We start from the raw sequence: 21,414 nt of genomic DNA, 5'->3' as shown, positions 1-21,414 counted from the left end.
TTGATTAGATCACAATCTGAAAAGTTTTTATACCTGTCCTATACCATGAGATCACAAGTCATTATAATTATAATAAAAATTTCTGGTTACAACATTTTTATTCATCACACAATGTTACTTATTCATTCATTTCAACAAAAATCATGCTTCTATTATTTCTTTTAAATTCTATTTAGTAACTTTTTTGCAAGTGTTAATGAAAATTGCGTCTAATATTTAAAGACTTTTAAAAAAACAGTTTTTGATTTTTTTATTTCAGGAAATTACCGGGGTACAAACATTTTTGTCATATGTTATGACTTTGCCGCATCCCAAGCATGATTTCAGACGTGCCCTTTCCCCTCTACAATGCTCACCACGTCCATTAGTTGTTAGATTACCCACCCCCAAGCAGCCTACCCCCAAAGAATATAACTACTGTGTGAGCACCTTAGTGTTGATCAGTCAGTGCCAGTTTGATGGTGAGTACATGTGGTGCCTATTTTTCCATTCTTGTGATACCTCACTTCAGAGCATGGGCTCAAGCTCTATCCAGGAAAATATAAGAGGTGCTAGATCACCATAATTTCTTATAATTGAGTAGTATTCCATTGCATACATATAACATATTTTATTAATCCACTCATGGATTGATGGGCACTTGGGTTGTTTCCACATCCTTGCTATAGTGAATTGTGCTGCCGTAAACATTCGAGTGCAGATGTCTGTATTATAAAATGACCTTTGTTCCTTTGAGTGGATGCCTAATAGAGGTATTGCTGGATCAAAAGGTAGTTCTACTTATAGCTCTTTGAGGAATCTCCAAATTCTTTTCCACAGAGGTTGCACTAATTTGCAGTCCTACCAGCAGTGTAAGTGTTTGTACCTTTCCACATCCTCGCCAGCATTTGTTGCTTTGGGATTTTTTGATAAAGGCCACTCTTACTGGAGTTAGGTGATATCTCATTGTGGTTTTGATTTCCATTTCCCTAATGCTTAGAGATACTGAGCTTTTTTTTATATATTTGCTAGCAATTATTCTGTCTTCTTTTGCAAGTTTCTGTTCATGTCCTTTGCCCTTTTATTGATGGGCTTGTTTGATTTTTTCTTGTTGATTTTTTCTTGTTGATTTTTTGAGTTCTAGATAGATTCTTGTTATCAGCCCTTTATGGGATGTGTCAAGAGCAAATATTTTCTCCCATTCTGTAGATTGTCTATTTGCTCTAATGATAGTTTCCTTGGCTGTACAAAAGCTTTTTTAATTTGATCAGGTCCCATTTATTTATTTTTGTAGCTGCTGTGATTGCTTTGGGGGGGGGTCTTCATAAATTCTTTGCCTAGGTCAATGTCTAAAAGAGTATTCCCTACATTGTCTTCTAGGATTCTTAAGGTTTCATGCCTTAGGTTTAAGTCTGTTACCCATCTAGAATTCGGTTTTGTAAGAGGTGAGAGGTGGGGATCCAGTTTCTGTCTTCTCCATGTAGCTATCAAGTTTTCCCAGCACCATTTATTGAAAAGGGATTTTTTTCTCCAGTGTATATTTTTGTCTGCTCTGTCAATGATTAGATGAAAATATACAGATGGTTTCATCTCTGGATTCTCAGGCCTGTTCCAAAGGTCTGTGTCTCTATTCTTGTGCCAGTACCATGTTGTTTTAGTTACTATAGCTTTGTAGTACAGCTTGAAGTCTGGTAGACTGATACCTCCCAGTTTATTCTTTTTGCTTAAGATTGCGTTGGCTATACGAGGTCTTCTCTGGTTCCATACAAAGCGTAGAATTATTTTTTCTAGATCTGTAAAGAATGATGATGGTACTTTGATAGAGATCGCATTAATTCTGTATATGACTGTAGGTAGTATGGACATTTTAACAAAGTTGATTCTACCAATCCATGAGCGTGGTAGCTTTTTCCATTTGTTTATATCTTCTACAGTTTCTTTTTTTAGTGTTTTATAGTTCTCCTTGTATATGTCTCTTACCTCTTTTGTTAAATATATGCCTAGATATTTGATTTTCTTTGAGGCTATTGTAAAAGGTACTGTGTTTTTTATTTGAATTTCACTTTGACTGCTATTGATGTATAAGAATGCCTCTGATTTGTGTGTATTAATTTTGTATTCTAAGACTTTACTGAATTCATTTATCAATTGCAGGAGTCTCTTGGTTGGATCCTTGGGGTTTTCTAGATATAATATTATATCATCAGCAAAGAGTGAGAGTTTGATCTCTTGTGCCCCCATTTGGACAGCCTTAATTCCCTTCTCTTGTGTAATTGCTCTAGCAAGGACTTCGAGCACTTTGTTGAATACAAGTGGGGATAGTGGACATCCTTGTCTGGTTCCAGATCCAAGTGGGAATGGTTTCAATTTTTCCCTATTCAGGATGATATTGGCTGTGAGTTTATCATATACAGCTTTGATATTTTTAAGTTATGTTCCATCCATGCCTATTTTGCTAAGAATTTTTATCGTAAAGATGTGCTGGACTTTGTCAAATGCTATTTCTGCTTCAATTGAGAGAATCATATGGTCTTTGTTCCTGCTTTTATTTATAAGGTGAATTGCATTCATAGATTTGCATATGTTGACCCAGCCTTGCATCTCTGGTATAAAGCCCACATGGTCATGGTGAATTATTTTTTTGATATGCTGTTGGATTCGATTTGCTAAAATTTTGTATTTTTGTGTCAGTATTCATGAGGGATATTAGCCTTAGTTTTCTTACTGTGTCCTTTCCTGGTTTTGGTATCAGAGTGATGTTGGCTTCGTAGAATGAGATAGGAAGGATTCTATATTCCTCAATGTTGGGGAATAATTTCTGTAGTATAGGTATGAGTTCTTTGAATGTTTGGTAGAACACAGATGAGTAACAATCCAATCTGGGACTTTTCCTTTTTGGAAGGTTTTTAATTGTTGCTCCAAGTTCTGTGCTTGATACTGGTCTGTTCAGGAATTCTACTTCTTCATGGGTGAATTTAGGGAGGTTGTATGTTTCCAAGAATTTTTCCATTTCTTCAACATTATGTAGTTTTTGGGCATATAAGTTTTTATAGTATTCAAAGATAATATTATGTATTTCTGTGGTGTCTGTTGTGACCTCTCCTTTATCATTTCTAATTGATATTATTAGAGTCCTTTCCCTTCTAGTGCTTGTCAATCTGGCAAGAGGGCTGTCAACTTTATCTTTTTGAAAAACCATCGTTTGGTTTTGTTGATCTTCTGTATAGTTCTTTAGCTCTCAATTTCATTTAGTTCTGCTTTGATCTTAGTTCTTTATTTTCTTCTGCTATGTTGATTTGCTCTTCCTTTTCCAATTCCTTGAGAGTGTTTGTTAGATTGTTGATATTTGAGTTTTCTGCTTTTTGGATGTGAGCATTTAATGGTATTGGTTTTCCTCTCGGGAATGCTTTTGCTGAGTCTCACGGATTTTGATAACTTCTGTCCCCGTTATCATCAAGTTCGAAGAATGTTTTGATTTCTCGCTGTATCTCCTCATTTACCCGATAGACATTCAACAAATTGTTTAATTTCCGTGATTTTGTGAAGTCGTGTGTATTTATGTTAGAATTGAACTCAATTTTATACCGATATCTGAGAAGATATACAGTATTATTTCCATTTTTTTCAATTTGTTGAGGTCTTATTTGTGGCCTAGTATGTGATCAGTTTTGGAAGAAGTTCCATGAGCTGATGAGAAGAATGTATATTAGGCTTTATTTGGGTGGAATGCTCTGTAGAGGTCTGTCAACTCTTTTGTTCTAGCACTCTGTTTAAGTCCATTATTTCTTTGCTTATTTTCTGTTTAGAAGATCTGTCCAGTTCATTCAATGGAGTGTTGAAGTCCCTGGCTATTATGACATTATTGTTTATCATGCTATTTAGATTACACAGGTTTTGCTTTATGTATCTGGGTGCTCCTGAGTTGGGTGCATTAATATTAAGAATTGTTAAGACTTCTTGTTGAATCTTGTCTTTCACCATTATGTAGTGGCCATCTTTGTCCTTTTTTACTTTTGCTATTTTAAACCTTATGTCATCTGAAATCAGTTTAGCTACTCCTGGTTTCTTTTGACTTCCTTTGGCTGGAGGATTGTTGTCCATCCCTTGGCCTTAAGCCTAAAAGCATATTTGTGGATTAGATGTGTTTCTTGTAGACAGCAGAAACTAGGCTTGTGGATCTTTATCCACTCTGCCAGTCTATATCTCTTCAGAGGACTATTCAAGCCACGCACATTTAATGAGAGGATTGATATTTGAGCTAGATTTCCATTCATATTGTTAGGTAAATTCCTATTGTTTTGTTTTAGTCCTTGAGCCATCTTGGAGACGAGGTTCTAAACTGGTAACTCCTGAGTCATTTTACTATGGAGAGTGTCTAGGGCGCTGTTCTGTGTGTAATGTGCAATGAGTACTTTCTGTAGGGCTGGTATGGTCTTCGCATAGTCCATCAGAGTTTTCTTGTCTGGGAAGGTCTTTATTTCTCCCTCATAGATGAAGCTTTATTTTGCCCAGTAGAGAATTCTAGGTTGGCGAGCACCGGAGGCGACTGTTTGAGGGGGCAGTGGGCGCTGGACCTGGCAAGCTGCCTCAGTGAGCCACTGGCCATCCTCTCCACTTCCCTGATGCACTGACTCGCACCTGTCCAGTGGAGAGTCCCACAAACTATCCCACCCTGCGCCAGCTGAATCTTTGGTGGTTTCCTGGGGCAGAGCCTCTCCCTCGGCATTCACTTCCCTTGGTCTGGACCCTGCAAGTGCCAGAGGTGAGAACCCTGTCTCCAAATTCCCTCCTGCCGATCTGGGAAGTGTCCTCTCAGACCTGACCCTCCCCCACCCAGCGCGGACCTACCACCACACACTGGACAGTTCAAAATGTCCCCTGACTTTGTCTCTTCTCCACACTGCCCATCAGCTATGCCTCAACTTCACACTGATTTCAGACACTTCCCTGGCTAAGTGGATGTGGAGGTCAATGGAGAGAGAGTTGTCCTCCTGTGGGTCAGACCATACCGCCCCACCCAGCCAGTGGGTGAGGCTGTCCCAAAGTCTATTCCTTATCGTGTATCTTGCACTCTCCGAACTTGGTGGTCGATTCTCCAATTCACCTTTCATTTTTCCAGCGCTGCTTGTCCTGTGCTGCTTCTCTGCAGATTCAGGATCCTGTTCCTGTGGGAAAGCAATCCACTCATGTGTAGCTGTCCCCGTTCTTCCCCTCCCACTCTGGGAGCAGAGAGCCAGGAAGTAGCCGCTAATCAGCCATTTTTTTTTCCATTTATTTTTTCCACTTAAAGCCTTTCAAACTAGAAACAATAATTTTTAGAGTCTAAGTTACCAAAATAGAATTAAAACTCTTGGTTTTTGCTTTGTTATTATTGTATGAAGGAAGAAAAATTGAAAGTTGTATTTTTAACCCTAATACCATAGCAATCTTTCTTCTGTTAATGATTGTTTTGGGTTGTGATCCCATTTTTAAAATCTACTGATATCTGTACACCTTTTTACAACCAGAAATAAAAAACATATGCCTAATAATGCATAAAACTTAAGGGTATTTGAGAATGCTACAATGTATCCATGTATCTCAGTGAACCTTAAATTTAAAATACTTGCCTGAATTAAATTGGAAGTGGAAACTATCTTTAATTAGTTAGGAAGAAGGCCAACCTTCACTTTAAATGTGTAAAGTTTATGCTCAGTATACTTAGACAACCACAGCTGTAGTTGATAGTGGTTTAAAATGTTTAATAATGCCAGGTCATGCGTAGGAAAAAAACAAATTCGTTTAAACAGTTGGTGTTCAAAGTCAAAACATAGCAACATAAATACTGAATTATATTTTAATTCTTATGTAAGAATGGATTTTGTAACTGAAAATGTAAATCATCTCTCAGAGCAGTATATCATGTTATTCAAAACTCAATTAGGAATATTTGAAGATGAATATTTAATTGTTTGGAATAAATAATGTGTATGGATTTATGCCAACTAATGATCTACTTTAAGCACTTTGGATATGGGATAAAAAAGAAACAGCTGGTTGTCAGCAGTGTTTACTGTGACTTCAGCAGACAACAATATCTACTGAATGCAAAACTTTAATGAAAGGGAGGCTCTAAATCTGCCTGTGGATAGAATTACAAATGTTTTGAAAATGTCACAGTAATTTTTTTCTTTTAAGAACAACCAAATAAATTTGAGATTCCATTGCCTGAAAGAGGTGAAGTCTACAAGAAGCAAATGTAAACAAATTCTTCAGGCACTTTGAATAACAGTTCCGTTTATTCTTTCTATTTTTCAATGCGTAAGTGTTATATTATTAACATAGAGCAAAGGAAATAAATCCTTGCATTTCTATGATGAGCTAAAGTTCAGTACTGTGGGGCTCTATCAATTTGTATTTCATGTGCCACTACTTCCATTGACATTTTACCATAGGGGGATCTCACACATTTATCAGGTTTCTATAATGAATACAGGAGGATATAGAATATAATGAGCTGATACACAAGAGATTAAGAGAGCATAAGTCAGAGTAATTTGTCAGTAGATATGTGGAATTAGATAGTAATTGGAAATGACCTGAGTATTTCAAAAGCTGAAGTGTAGATCTAAGTTATTTAGTTTCAAAAGGAAGACATGTGTGATTGAAATTGAGAAGTAATAAATGATTAAGGTAGGAAAGTAGAATGAAATATGATTTTTATACATAGCATGTTCATATGTTGAAATTGAATATAGTCTAAAGCAGAATAGGTCCTGAGATTCTTCTTTTTTAAATGGGTCAATTTGATTCTGTGGACCTTGGTTCAGCAAACAATACCCCTTTGACCTACAGACTTTGTTATGTAAAGAACGTTTTATTGGAACAAACTGACACTCAATTATGTATTGTCTATGGCTAATTTTGCCATCTGCAGACTTGAGTAATTGTAAGAGAAACTAGACTATATGGCATGTTAGTTAAATATTATATGATATTATACAATATTTACTGTTTAGCCCTTTATAAAAGTAAAATTTTCCAACACCTATTCTAGAAGTATGAAAATCATTGAAAATTAAATCTATGTTGTTGGTAGATTTATTATGTTTAAAATCTATTTTCCAACGATGTAGCTTCCAATATAAGCTAAAGAGTTAAAAACAGATTTATACTTGCTACAGATGTTTTAATATAATAAGAATAAAAAATTAGTGCAAAGTCAAATAGCAAGAAGAAAAATAATTTTTTTTAAAAAGTGACAAATCATATTTGTATTAGCTAGTGTTAATTAGAATACTAGAACTATTAAAAATTATATGTGATATACTTACCTGACAGGGGAGATACCATGATCATGAAGGTGGTTTTCCCAGGGCAAGTCTTATCCATTGTACTCCAGATGTGCTGATCCCTTTGATATCCCCAAATGTGGGAAACTCTACTGCATAATTTTCGGTAGTGGGGGCCTGTGTTTGCACTTTCCCCTGGGGAAAAAAAAGAAAAAAATCATATGTAAAACAGATGTGACAGCAGATGGTAGTAAACAATGCATTTTTTTTTATAACCCATTAACAACTTTTGCCAAATGCCAGTGGTAATAATGAACTTTATCTTGGACTATAAGGAATTAAATATTCAGTGATAATAAATGCAACTATTTTGGTTTACCTGATATGACTCAGTCTCACTGAGTGATGTTAAATAGTAGCAACTTGGTCTAAATTCAGCTTTGCTTTTTACATGGCTATGTTTAGTTCAGTAAGGCAGCTATTATATTTTATGAAGGCAAGATAAATCTTTAATCAATTTTGTCATGTCTTGATTATTTGCAAAACAGGATGACCGATAGACAGAAAAGAAGAATTAAAATCTGTCCAGCATAAGGTGAAATTTATAGCTGTAATTTTACAGAAAGGTCCCTTTGATGTCATAAACTACAAGAATAAAACATGAACAGTTTATTAAAAAACATACGACTAGTGAGATGAGATTGAAGCTGTTATAGTGCTGCACACCGTATATTGGATAATTCATTCCTTCCCCATTGTAGAAAATAGTAAATTGATTTTGATTTCATAGGTAGCTGTCCCATTAATTTTCAAAGCATAACTTTATGAAGAACAAAGTAGTGCAGTTTGCTGACATCAGCTTCACGACTGAGAACTTATCACTCCCTGAAGAAAAAAAAAAAAGTAATATTATCAAGAAGCACATCTGCAAGTCCAGCTATTGTCAAAGAATCATGACATATAAATTATTGAAGTGACACTGTTGATGTATCCATTTTGCTAAAACTGTTACCAAAATAGTTTAAAACTCAGGAAATGAGAGTCAGAACTTTAATAGCATGATCAGCATTTAGGGCTTCTTTAATTGAAGAGAAGTTTTATTTTTATCATCATAACACTTAGTGCATTTTCACTAGCTCTATGCTAGGAATATCTAAGGACAGAAGTTAATTTAGAGGAATGAGTTAAGATACAAATTATTTATATTTACAGAAAAATTTTGAAGATAGTACACAGAATTCCTGTGTACTCTGTACCTGGTTTCCCCTAGCATGTACATCTTAAATTTTTATAGTAGAATTAATGCACTCTTATTCACAATCTGTTGTTAACTACAGTGTATAATTTATTCATAAATCCTTATTTGATGGCTATTTTTCTGTTCCAGGATCTCATCCAGGATACCACATTATATTTATTAACCATTTCTCCTTAAGCTTCTCTTGGTTGTGACAGCTTACGAAGTCTCCTTTTTGTTTTCTTTGTTTCGTTTTATTTTGTTCTTTAATGGCTATGATAGTTTTGAGGAGTACTGGTCAGGTATTTTGTAGAAAGTTCCTCAATGGGGATTTGTCTGAAGTTTGTCTCATGATTTGACTGGAGTCATATATTTTTGGTGGAAGAAAATAGAACAAGCGTCAGTTTGATCACATTCTCTTTATTCTTCTGTTTCATTTTGTATGATGTCTCTGTGAGTTACTTGAAAATTTTTAGGATCCCATATTAATTTTTATATGGTGTTTTGGGGTACACAACTTATATAGCTTTGTTAGTAATGCTATTGGTATTAAAATATACATATGTGACTTATCACTATCTACTGGAAATAGAGGAAACTAACAAAAACCAAGTAATAAAATGACAAACAGGCTCTAACCTATCAGTAATTACCTATAATGTAAATATGTAGATAGTGAAATACACCAATAAAAGACAAATACTGGCAGACTATGAATTTTTAAATGACCCAGCAAGAAACTGTTTACAAGAAACTCAATTCAAATACATTGACATAGATAAGTTGAAAATAAAAGAATGGGGAAATATTTACTGTGCAAACATTAATACATAAAAGGAAGCATGATTAAATTAATGTAAGATAAAATAGACTCAGAGTAAAGAAAATGAGACAAAGCAGGACATTACATTATGATAAAAGGCTCAATCCATCAGAAAAACATAATGATCCTAAATGAGTATGTCCCAAACAACAGAGCCTCAAAATATGTGAAGCAAAATGTTATTGAGCTGAAAGGAGAAATAGACACATCCACAAATATTATTAGGAACTTTATCAACCTCCTTTCAGCAATGGATAGAAGGGCTAGAGAGATAATCAGCAAGGACACAGAATATCTGAATCTAAGCCACCAATGGCATCTAATGTTTAGGAGTTCTTCTATCTAATTATAAGGATCTCGAAGCAGTCTTACTTGTTTCACAGATGTTAACTAAAGGTCTGATGACCATGCTTTTAATTGGTCTTCAGCCTGCAGTGGTGTTTTAATATCAGGACACAGGATATCTGAGATTCATATTTTAATGGTTGTACCTTTGATCTGGTAAAATAGTTTCACTTTCTAAACTTGCAATTTCTGGACTATTTCCTCTAAAATCTGGCAAACTAATAATTAGATTTTTGAGCTCATCTCTTTCTTGTAGTACTTTTTAAAATCCTATTACCTGCAATAAGAAATTGCTAGTTACAACTCACAATTTCAGTATTTCACTCACAATCTCCTATGCCAGTGCTACAGATTTATCAGGCATGTATTTATTATGTCTTTCAAGTTACCTCAGGTGACAGTTGGCCAAATGCCTTTTTACTATGCAATCGTGGGGGGTCATTTTCTAGCCCCCAGTAAGAGTTTCCTTTCCATTCATTACCTGTTTCCAACACCAAGGTCACATATAATAGATTATTATTACTTTATACTATTTGGTAAGGAATTTTGTATCAGTTAGATTTTGATTTGTAACGATTACACAACCAGAATGGCATCTAGAAAGGAAAAAACGCAGAAAAAAATTTTTGTTTTCCTTCTTCACTCCCTTGAAAGTCTGTCATTTGGCTGACATAGGCTGAGCAAGGCTAGTGTGGATTTGAAAGTAACATTCATACAACTCAAAGAGTAAAAAATTAGTAAAGATAACGGAATGTACTGTAATACTTTATTACTAAAGTCTATCATTTTAATCAAAGTAGAAATGTCACTTTGCTCATGCCCGGTTATTTCCTTGAAATTAAAAATTTTGCAGTGAAAAGTTTCTAGAATTGTTGTCACAACAGTGTATTCTTTAAAACTAAGCCCTGTGTATAGACATCCTATATTCCAGGCATTTCACATGTAAGTAGATAGGACTGTTATGCTATGGGTAAAATTCTTTGCTTTAGCAGTCAAGAATTTTACATGGAGATTTAGTTACTAGACTGAAGAAATAAAGATCATTCTCTGCTGCATGGATCTCTATATTTATGTCTTCTACTTTTAGACACTCTAGATCCAATGAATCTCCTGCAATGAACCTAATTTGTTTGGATACTTGAGTCTCAATCTTTGTGAAAACTTGGAGATACTTACACTTATTTGATAATATAGTTATTCCTATAAAACTGTTTGTATACAGTATTACTTCATTTCATTGTAAGTTATTGTTGCGTGTTTATGTAAAGAACATAATATTTAAGATGAGAAACTAAAATTGAAATGTTAGCACTCAGACTTCTTCCAGACATTTGTCAGAACATTTCACTGGTAGTGAAATTATAATTGGGCTGTATTTAATAAATAACTCATTTGATGCAGAGTATCTGCTAGTTCCGATGTGGGTGCTCAGTAAAGAATTTTTGTTTTTACCTTTATTTAAATGAATATGGTTTAAAACATAAATTTTTTCTTTGATAAATTGCCACATAATCTTTCTAGAATGTTCTTTTAAGTATTGGTAGTGGATTTTATACTGATGATATTTCTGATTTATAAAAGTTATTTATTTTATAAATTATTTTATTCCATATACTTATAGCAACATGTAAAGAGTTAGCTTTTTGGATGCTGAGAAACTTCCACTGTCAAGATCTAGTTGATGGTTCAAAAGTCAAGTCTGAACTAAAGCATTGCCTGAAAGCTTGAAGTCATGGTATCAAAAGTACACTTGGTTTAAAATAAGACGGTTCATTGACAGCACCTCTAGAAACTTTCCCTCATGATATTCTTAAATATAAGGTAATCGCTGGGCATAAGCAAGGTGACCTGCCTACTGTGGTTAAAGTCATAGTCTTTAAATAGCAATTACAATAATATATTTCCTTGCCTAGCTCAACCTGTGAGTTTTCTGAATATTATCTATTAATAAGTTGCAATAGGTGGTTACAATATGCCAAATAAATATGTTCTTACAATTAGGAATTATTTGTTTTAATATTATAAAAAATTTTTTTGTAGATCTGCAAAAACTCAATTTTTATATTTTATATGCACTGGAGGAAGCAAAATGCTATGAAAAATAAACTACAGAACTTGATGTCAAAAAGTATCAACTGTGATATTGTTACTATAATCATGAAGTAATTTTCCTATTCTGTATGAACCTCTCTGTGCACATTGAAAAATTGTGATAATAATATAAACTCACTAATGGGAAGCTTTTGAGAGAATTCTACTGTGTATCTTGTGAAAAAGTCCCCATGTGGTACTTCGTACAAAGTAATTATTAAAAAAAATAGGCCATTCCATTTTATCTTCAATTGGAGAATAAAAATTGAAGATTACAGGAGAAGATCAGAATATGTCATGGCTCAAAAAAGAGTTTCAAGATGAATTTCCCTCTTTATTCTGCTTAGAAATTCATCCAATTTTTCTTACGCTAAAACATTTCACCTATTCTGCTCCTTTAATACAACCTAATTTGAATAATCATTATGAACTGAAAAGGTTCATTTTCACCCACCCTAATACCAAAAGACACACAGGGCAAGTCAACTTAATTATAAAGCAATAGGCTTTCCAAGATAGTTCCAAATAATTGCTGTAATAATATCCCCAAGAATTTCCCTGTTGTTCTTTATTCCCAGACTGATAACATAAAATGCTCCTTTAAAATCTTGAAAACTTTTAGAGACAGGAGTGAATTAAACAGTTATTCTTGCTTATCCTGCAGGGCTGTTTCATGTGCTAACACTTCTGCTAAGAAAGATATAAAAGAATATCATTCTTAGAAAGACCAGAGAGACCTTCCCTTAATAGCAGGGATGTGAAGGGAGAGTTGCTAACCTATTTTTCAGGAGAAGGATCTTTATGGTCCTGTTATAATATGGTCCCCACCTTAGGGCAAACATGAACATAAATCTTTCTTTAACAATTCAATTCTGAGTAGAACTCTTGAGACATACCAAATATTTCTTCTTACTGTTGGTGCTTAAATCTGCCGAAAGAACTGAGAGACAGAGTTTTAGTAAACTGTGTCTACTAAAAATCCTTGGAAAAAGTTCTTCAAAATCTCATCGCATTTTTAAAGCAACAGACTACTGTAATTGCTAAAGCCGAGTAAATGAAAATTGACTTGTTATTTGGCATTAAACAGCCTTGCTCAAATAATGTTGTCATTGGCAATGATTTCAAGCTACTTCAATATCCCCGTTTCATTTCATCTTCAATATGTGATATACATCTACATCCACATATAATTATACCTCTCCTCAAAGTTTACAATTACACCACCAGCTGGCTATAACCTACCAACCCTTCCCCTCAAGAGTAGGAATAATGTGGGACGATAAAAGTTATTACAAATTAGTACTTTCCATCTCTAACAATATTATCTAATCAGCCAAAGATAGAAGCATGACATTCTCCAATATAATTGCATTTTTTTCAAAATGCTTAGGATCCTTATAACAATATATTGGAAAGTAAAGAAGTTAATCTCTCTATAAAGTATATAAAAGTCATGAATAGCACTTTACTCATCTTTGAATACTCAAAACCTATCATTGTATTTGGCAGTTGTAGACACTCATTAGCTATTCTTTTAAGTTCTTTAACAGGAATCATAAAGATCTTGCATTTCAGCTTGCTCTCCTGTATCCACACCATGTTTGCTTTACGAATTATATGTTTTATTGTGTGACATTTGATATATAGTTGGCTGTTTAATCTTTGTGGTTATAGTTTTATCATTATGAAATCCTTTCTGTTTTAACATTTTCAATCATTGGCCCTGAATTCAACCAAGCCTTGTCATAATACTGTTATTCATCATTTTTCTTCTCTTTCCCTTGTTTGATTGATATCTTTACATAACCTTGTACTTTCAGACTATACTTGATACTTTAAAAATGTGTCATAGTTAAAATACATAATAGCTAAATAGTACTAAATAATGATTGAGAACTGGAAATTCAAACCAGGATATAAACCAGACTGGCTTTACTATTTACTGACACTGTTACATTGTGTAAAATATTTAAACTAGTTATTTTTCAGTTTTTTATACATCAAATGAGAATGATTGGTCCCTTACTCATTGAGGGTAATTGTGAAGATTAAATGAGGTAATAAATATTAATCATTCAGAACAGCTCGTATAAGGTTTTGCTTTTGTAAACGTCTTTACCTTTATAGAAGTGATTTTGTATCATTTGCATTCATTAATTGCATTTCCATTTGACATATAGTTATTATGTATTTATTTTATATCAGGGAATTTTTAAGTCATTGAGGACATTGATAAATTATCAGATATTTTGCCTCATAAATGCTCATGTTCTTGTAAATATTATAATATTTGGGTGGATAGATAAAATGACAAATGAACATGGTAACTTCCAATCATGATAAATGCTAGCGATATGAAATGTCATAATATGATCGAGACAAAGTTCCAAGGATGGTGTTACTAAAAAGGTAAATTTTGAGTTGAGATCTAAAAAAGTGACACAATTCAAACACTAAATATACCAAGAACACTAAGTCCAGGTACTGCAACCTGTAGACTATTTCTACATCGTAAAGTACAGCAAACTGGGGGCTTATACTATTTGTTTCCTTTCTCTCAGGGATCATTGTCTTGTGTGTTTTCCAGTATGGGAAACACATGTTGATAATACTTTTATTGCTTAAAGTGGGAGAACATATTAAGTCCCTTTATATTCTGAATACTCATTTTCACAGAAAAATATTTGAGATTATTTCCAACTTACAGAAGGGTTTTAAATAGCACAAAAAAATTCGTATGTTTTCACCTAGAATCACCAGTTGAACAACTATATGCTTTACTTAGAATCAGCTGTTAGTAACATTTTATAACCTTTGCATCTCTGCCCTTTGCCCCTTACACACATACACACACAAACACACACACACTTCACTGAACCATCGAAGGATAATTTACACTTCATGCCCTTTACCCCTAACTACTTCACAACTGTATTTCTAAGCAAAAATACAATCTCCTTCACATCCCTAGAAAAAATTTAAATTCAGAAAATTTAATATTGATATAATAATATCATGTAGTGTGTAATTTTATCTAATGTTCAACAGTCTTTTTTTTTTTTTTTTTTTTTTTTTTTAAGAGATGAAGTCTCACTTTGTTGCCCAGGCTGGAATGCAGTAGCATTATCATAGCTAACTGAAATCTTGAATTCTTGGCTCCAGTGATCCTTGTGTCCCAGCCTCCCAATTAAATAAGAGTATAGGAGATTACACCACACCTGGCTACTTTTTTTTTTTTTTCTAATTTTTATAGACACGGGGTTCCCTGATCCAGAATCCAGTGCAGGATCATTTGTTACATTTAATTATCTTGTCGCTTAAGTTTCCTATTATCTGGAAAAGTTTTTCAGCCTTTCTTTTTCTGGGAGAACAGGCCATCTCTTTTGTCATATGACCCTCCATCTAATTTGCCTGCTGTTTTGACATGATTAAATTGAAGTCATCTATATGTGACAGAAATATTACATAAGTGATGTTTCCTTTTTCTCAGTGAATCATATCAAGAAAAACATAACACCTGTTTTCCCATAATTGGTGATGTTCATTTTGATCATTTAGCTTACATGGTATTTATCAAAATTCTTCACTGAAAAGTTATACTTTTTTCCTTCATGATTAATTAAAAATTTTGTTGGGAAGATAATTTGAAATTCTCTAAACAGGCTCTTCGCTCTTTCACCAAATATTTGATGAAAAAAATTTGATGAAATTATCAATTGATAATTCTTCCTTCAGTCATTTTTTTAACTAATTTTACTGATTATGTAAATCTAGCATTTGTCTACATTTATCAGATGGCATACTGCTATATATTATATTTTGCCTCCTCTCTCTTCTTTCTCTCTTCCTCCCTTTCTTCCTTTTTTCTACTTTCTATAAATGCAGACTATGTATACTTAAATTATTCATAGGAATATAATACTTTACTAGAATTTTAAAATTACTGTTATAGATTTAGTGGGTACCAATGCAGTTTTGTTACATGCATATATTTTTTTGATGTTCAGATGTGCTAGATTTGCTTAGTCCTTTCAAGATGACTCCTTTTTTTTTAATGGTCCCATCGTTTTTGAGCACTTTCTTATTTTATGATACTAGATATAATTCCATCTTGTACTTTTCTTGTCCTAGCCCAAGAATTATCCATTTATCCAAGGTTCCTGATTCTTTGCAATAAAACAAAAGTCAAGAAGAAAGGGGTTCTTATTACTATTGGAACATCATTGTTGCTAGGCCAATTCAGCAAGAAGAAAGAAACCAAAAATTACTTTTTGTTTTGTGTGTTTGCTCTTTTTTGTAATTGTTTTGTTTTGTGTGTGTTAATTACTTGAATAATAGAGATGTCCTTTACTGAATTAAGATGATTTGAGGAGGAAAATGTTATTTTGATCAAATATTTTTTGAGGTGGGGAATTATTAGTGTTGATTTGACCTTATTAAGTTTGTGAGACCTATTAGGTAGATAAAGACAGCATGAAATTAGTCAGATGTACACATTTTAAGTTAGTGAAAATGTTAGGGCTGAGTTATACATTTTAGATTTGGTGGCATTACATGGTATTTAAGGGCATGGCATAGGATGAGATCACTTAGGGAATGCATATAAAAATAAGAGTATAAAGCTTAAGATAAACTAATAATTAGAAATCAAGTAGAGACTGTACCCAATATTCTCTGTGACATCGTATTTTATGCCTCTCCCTCTCCATCGGCTCCATTCAAACAAGGCATCTTTGTTGTTCTTGAACAGAGCAGGCACAGTCCTATCACAGGGCTTCAGAGGTTCCAGAACTTTCGGTCTGAACGATACTTAGACCAGATCTTTTCATGGTTCATTTTTTTCCCACTGTGCTTCTTTGAGCAAATGCCATATTCTGTCTGAAGACTTCTCTAACTTATTTAATGTGACAATCCTCACTCCTCTTCTTTGTTTTATTTTCCTCCATATCCCTTATCATCTTCATATTTAGCATGTAACTGACTTATTTGGTTTATTTCTATTTCTCTTGAATATAAGCCAATGAGTTTAGAGACTTTAATATGTTTTGTTTATTGCTGTATCACCAGTGTCTTAAAAGGTAAATAATATATAAATAGTGCACAGTAAATATTTAAATAAATGATATGTAGATTTCCAACCAATTATAAAAATAAAATATTTAAAGTGTATATCTGTTATCAGAATTTTCACTAAATTTTGTAATGTCAGTGGCGGAAACAAACTTTCTATATTTAATATTTTTATTTCAGCCATGCAATATTCTGAATAGCTTAGATAATAACAAAATTCAACCACTTTTAAAAACTCTAATTTTAATAATTCAGATCCTAAATTCCTATAATATAGAATTAATCATCTTCAATTATGTCACATATTGATATTTCATTAACATAAACTTATTTTAAACATTTTTATATTTTAAAGTACAAGATATTCATAGGAGAATATATTCAAGTGACAAAGATCTTTTTAAATTTAGTGATCAAACTGCAAGTGCAAATTATTTTAGTGTTTTTTCTAAGAATCAGGTAATTAAAGTATATCGACTTAAAACTTGATTTGCTCTTTGCATCGAGGGTTACATCTATAGTCAAGAGCATGCTATTTTTTATTTTTTAAACACTCTTCAAGGATAATGGGTTTATTAATATATTGTTAATATATTAATGTTTATTGTGATATAATGCTTTAACACCTGGCCATGACAATAAATTATGGGTGGAATATAGATCCAATTCAACATTTAATGTTCATGTTGAATGTACATCTTGCTCATGTAGAAAACTATAAACCGATATGATGTACTATTATGAAAAAATAATAATGGAAACCAATTCAGTTGGCTTTAAACAATCAACATTTATACACTAACTTGAATTCTTATAAAGAAAGATATCAAAGGAAAAATAATTGGCTCAAATACAATTTACTTTGTATCTCAATTCATACATTTTATGTGCTACAAAATGTTATATTATGGGAAAATGTATTGAGCTGCTATCTAACAAATCAGAATAATTAAATTCTCCTCTGTCCTACATTATTCAAATACTATGAAACCACCTTTATCCTTCATTAGTATCACATTTCTAAATAATATTTATATCTTTTTGGTATAAAAAGTAAATAATTTAAAATATATCCTAATTTTAAACATAAGATTCAACAATATCAAGGAGTAATTTAAAAATTTAGAACACTTTTGGAGTAACAATTGTGAATATTTACACTTACAAATGTAGACTCTCTCATCCCTAATATTAGGCTTTTAATTTTACTTATTTTTTTCATGATTTTAAAGGGGAAAGTATAATGGAAGCATTTCTTTTAAAAACTATAATTAACTTAATAAATGATAACAAAATCAAACAGCTATTTTTGTAAATATTGTGTTTGCCATGATGTGGGCTGTGGAGTGACTATAGAAATTGAATATTTATAATATTATGCACTGAAGGTAAGGAAATTATGATGTAATATTTTGTTAACTTAGCACATTGCAAACACAAGGGAAAAGTTAGAAAATGTTTAAGTCCACTTGTGAATTTAAAGGAAAGATAATCTTTAGAGCAATCCAGTATGATGATTCCCTAATGATTTCTAGAAGTGACAATAATTCACATCCTCAAGCTAATGATTTTATTTTTGTTCATAAAATAATTATTAGTTTATATTCTTATAGCTAAGTTAAATAGCTTTGAGATGTGAAATAGAGCATGGTATTCATGATGAGATCAATCAGAAATTAAAATACGGCATGTTTGTAAAAATAATTTTGTTATTTATAAAAATGTCATAGGTAAATAAGTTACATTTCCTGGATTTTCTGTGTGAGACCTGCTTTAATCATGAAGACAGAGAACACTGTAGGTATATCGGACAGGAAGGAATTTAATAAAGAAATTAGAAACAGCTCTTACAAGACCATTGGAAAAGCCAAAGAAGCCAAAGTCAAGGAAATCTGCCTATGGCTTTTGAGAGAGCAAAAGTTTTCAGTTGTCACAGGAAGTAGCCACTGATTTTCTTAGATCCCTGTAACACTGATGTTACAGGGGATGTCCATAGGCACTGGAAAAACCTTATTTCTACCATATGCCATCATCATGTGATTGCCTGCCACATCCACATGAGCAAGAATAGCATTTTCTTCTGTCCGAAGCTTTTGTTAACGCCTCTCATTAGTGGAATATAATCTGAAATCCTGATGACAGGAATTGCAGAGAAATAGAGTCTCTAGGTGTATAGCTTCTATTACAGAGGGAAAAGAATACAAGGAAAATTTATTATTGAGTTGTTAAAAGACAGTATGGAGCAGACTCAAAATAACATGCAAGGTTTATTGCCTTTGTAAAACAATTACATAGGACCATAAAGATACTCTACCTAAGCAATACAATCTCCATTGCAGGGTATTCATCATCACACCTAACTATGTACTGTTTTCAGAGGCTAAACCATAACTGAAAAATAATTATAAGCTATATATATGTAAATTTTAATTAAAGAACCAGTGTTTGTGTTATTGAGGAAAATTTGAGGATTAACTCTTCTGCAGTATTCTTAGATATTCGGGCCACAGTTTATACTTAAGTCTCTATTTTTATATGGGTTGTGGTAGTAGAGTTAGAGCTACCACAGTATTTTTAAGTTTTTTATATTTTTAAGAGAGGAAGTGTCATAGAACATATATCAATTATACTTATCAATCATTACCAATGTGTAAGTCTTATTGTATATTCACCATTATCATAAATTGCATCAAATCATATAAGAAAACAAGCAAGGTGTACTAGACATACACATATTGTATGAGTGTATATATGTCCATTGTACACATGTGCATATGTGTCATATATAGTGTAAGCATACATGTCTATACTGTGTGCTTTGCAGTATATCCAAACACAGATAAAGCATTTTTAAGCATGTTTTTGCATCCATATTCAAGACTGTGTTTGTGTCCATGTAACTTCAGAGACAGGAAGTTTCAGTCATATTAAAAATAAAAATCATAATCTTTGCAATTGTATCTGAGGATGTTTACATAAAATTTTAATTCCTAAGAGCACATACTTTGCAAATTATTACTTTTCTAATATGTTTGTTACTTGGTTAAAATATGTAAGATTTTACTGTATGGTTGATAACCTAGAATCATGTAACAAAATAATGACATCCCTTGGCAGTTCTACATTTTCAGAACAACATTAATCTGAACACAGAGTAGCTTTATGTGACTTTCACTGGAGTGCTTATTAATATATATTTACCTGGGGACAGGACCCTCCATGATATAGCCCATTTGTTAAAACTTGTTTTTTTGAAGTATCCTGTTGGTTCACTGAAGAAACCATCTAATAGTGATGTCCCTTTGGATGAATGAGGCGCTCTGGTAGTTTATGATACGTAGACTGAACTCATTTCAATTCTAGATAATAAATAGCTCTGCTTCAACAGAGTTGACTGTTACAGTTAAAATACTTCAAGTGAACGAGCGATTTTAGTCTTGGAGAAAAAGTCGCTTTTTTTCCACTAACCCAAACAATTAAAAAAGCCCTGTAAAATGTGCAAGTTATTTTAATGAGCTAGAGGCATCTCTATTCTCCATGGAGTCTTCTGGTATTTGTACCCCTTAAAAATATCTGAATAACAGTAAGAAGGTTCTCAGTGGGGTAAGAAAAATACACCAAAGGAAGAAAAGACCAGCTGACCCTTTTACATTTCAGGTAGTCATTGTTGCCAGCCAGGACTAAAACTCTTGTTAGGAGGTGGATGAGATTTTAAAACAAGAAGAAAAAAAGAAGAGAGGAGGGGAGGGGAGGGGGGAAGGAAGGAAGGAAAGAAGGGAGGGAGGAAAAGAAAAACAGTAGAGATGTGAAATGAACTAAAGTCAATTTTTATAAATACTTGTATAATTGAAATTTATTTGCTCTGGATAATGCCAAATAACTCCTTTTATTAGACCATTTTACTTCAGTTAAATACTCAATTGAAAGTTCAAGCTTAAACATACTCAAAACTTGGCTGATTATTGAAATTAAAAAAGAACAAAACAAAAACAAAAGGTATTTTTATTCTTCTCATCTTTTAAACAGAAGAAATCCAAAAATAAGTAGTAACGCTGAGGTACTAGGTTAAAGTTAATGATGTAAGGCAGGGGGAGAAAATGAAATGAAAAACGCTCTGTGCTTTCATACCTTCCACTTTCGAAGTGAGAGTGGGGAAAAAAAGGTGGGAAAGAAAAAATAAACAGATTTTAAAAACACAGTCACTACTTTCATTGTAAGTGCAAAGGCTGTGTCTAGTTTTGAAGACATGTAACATTTATAAACCACATCTGACCCTAGCAGTAGGGAACTGGGGATCTCTAGCTAAAATAAATACATGTATGGATTTATATTTTTCCTTTCTCTAAAGTAAGTTCAAGGGTAGGCAACCTGGAACTGGTGTGCAATTTATTGTCCATTTTTAGCTTGATGCCCCAACCTTACTGTAATATCTTGTTCTTGAGCACAGGATGGTCACTGCAGCTCCTGTTCTGGTCTCTATATTTATATCTGATAAAACAGAAAAAGCAAATAGGCTAAAAGCACCTACCTTTTGGGTCAGGTCCCTTTTAAAAGCATCTCCAGAAGAGTCACCCAAGACTTTTTATTTCCAGTCTTTA

General features: G+C 33.1%; 1 long non-coding RNA gene and 1 other non-coding gene across 2 annotated transcripts in view; both read left to right on the top strand.

The window, feature by feature from the left end:
• Positions 1-21,414, top strand: part of LOC123624529 — a 40,495-nt gene that overhangs the window by 6,492 nt on the left and 12,589 nt on the right. The window lies entirely within an intron of this gene.
• On the top strand, positions 7,285-7,448 carry LOC123624920. The gene has a single exon (XR_006730280.1). It is a non-coding gene; the product is annotated as a U1 spliceosomal RNA (small nuclear RNA).

This window comes from Lemur catta, chromosome 19, assembly GCF_020740605.2.
Source record: "Lemur catta isolate mLemCat1 chromosome 19, mLemCat1.pri, whole genome shotgun sequence".
NCBI classification, from domain to species: Eukaryota; Metazoa; Chordata; class Mammalia; order Primates; family Lemuridae; genus Lemur; species Lemur catta.
The sequence above is the reverse complement of the archived record's forward strand: the minus strand, read 5'-3'. Positions and strand labels throughout refer to the sequence as shown.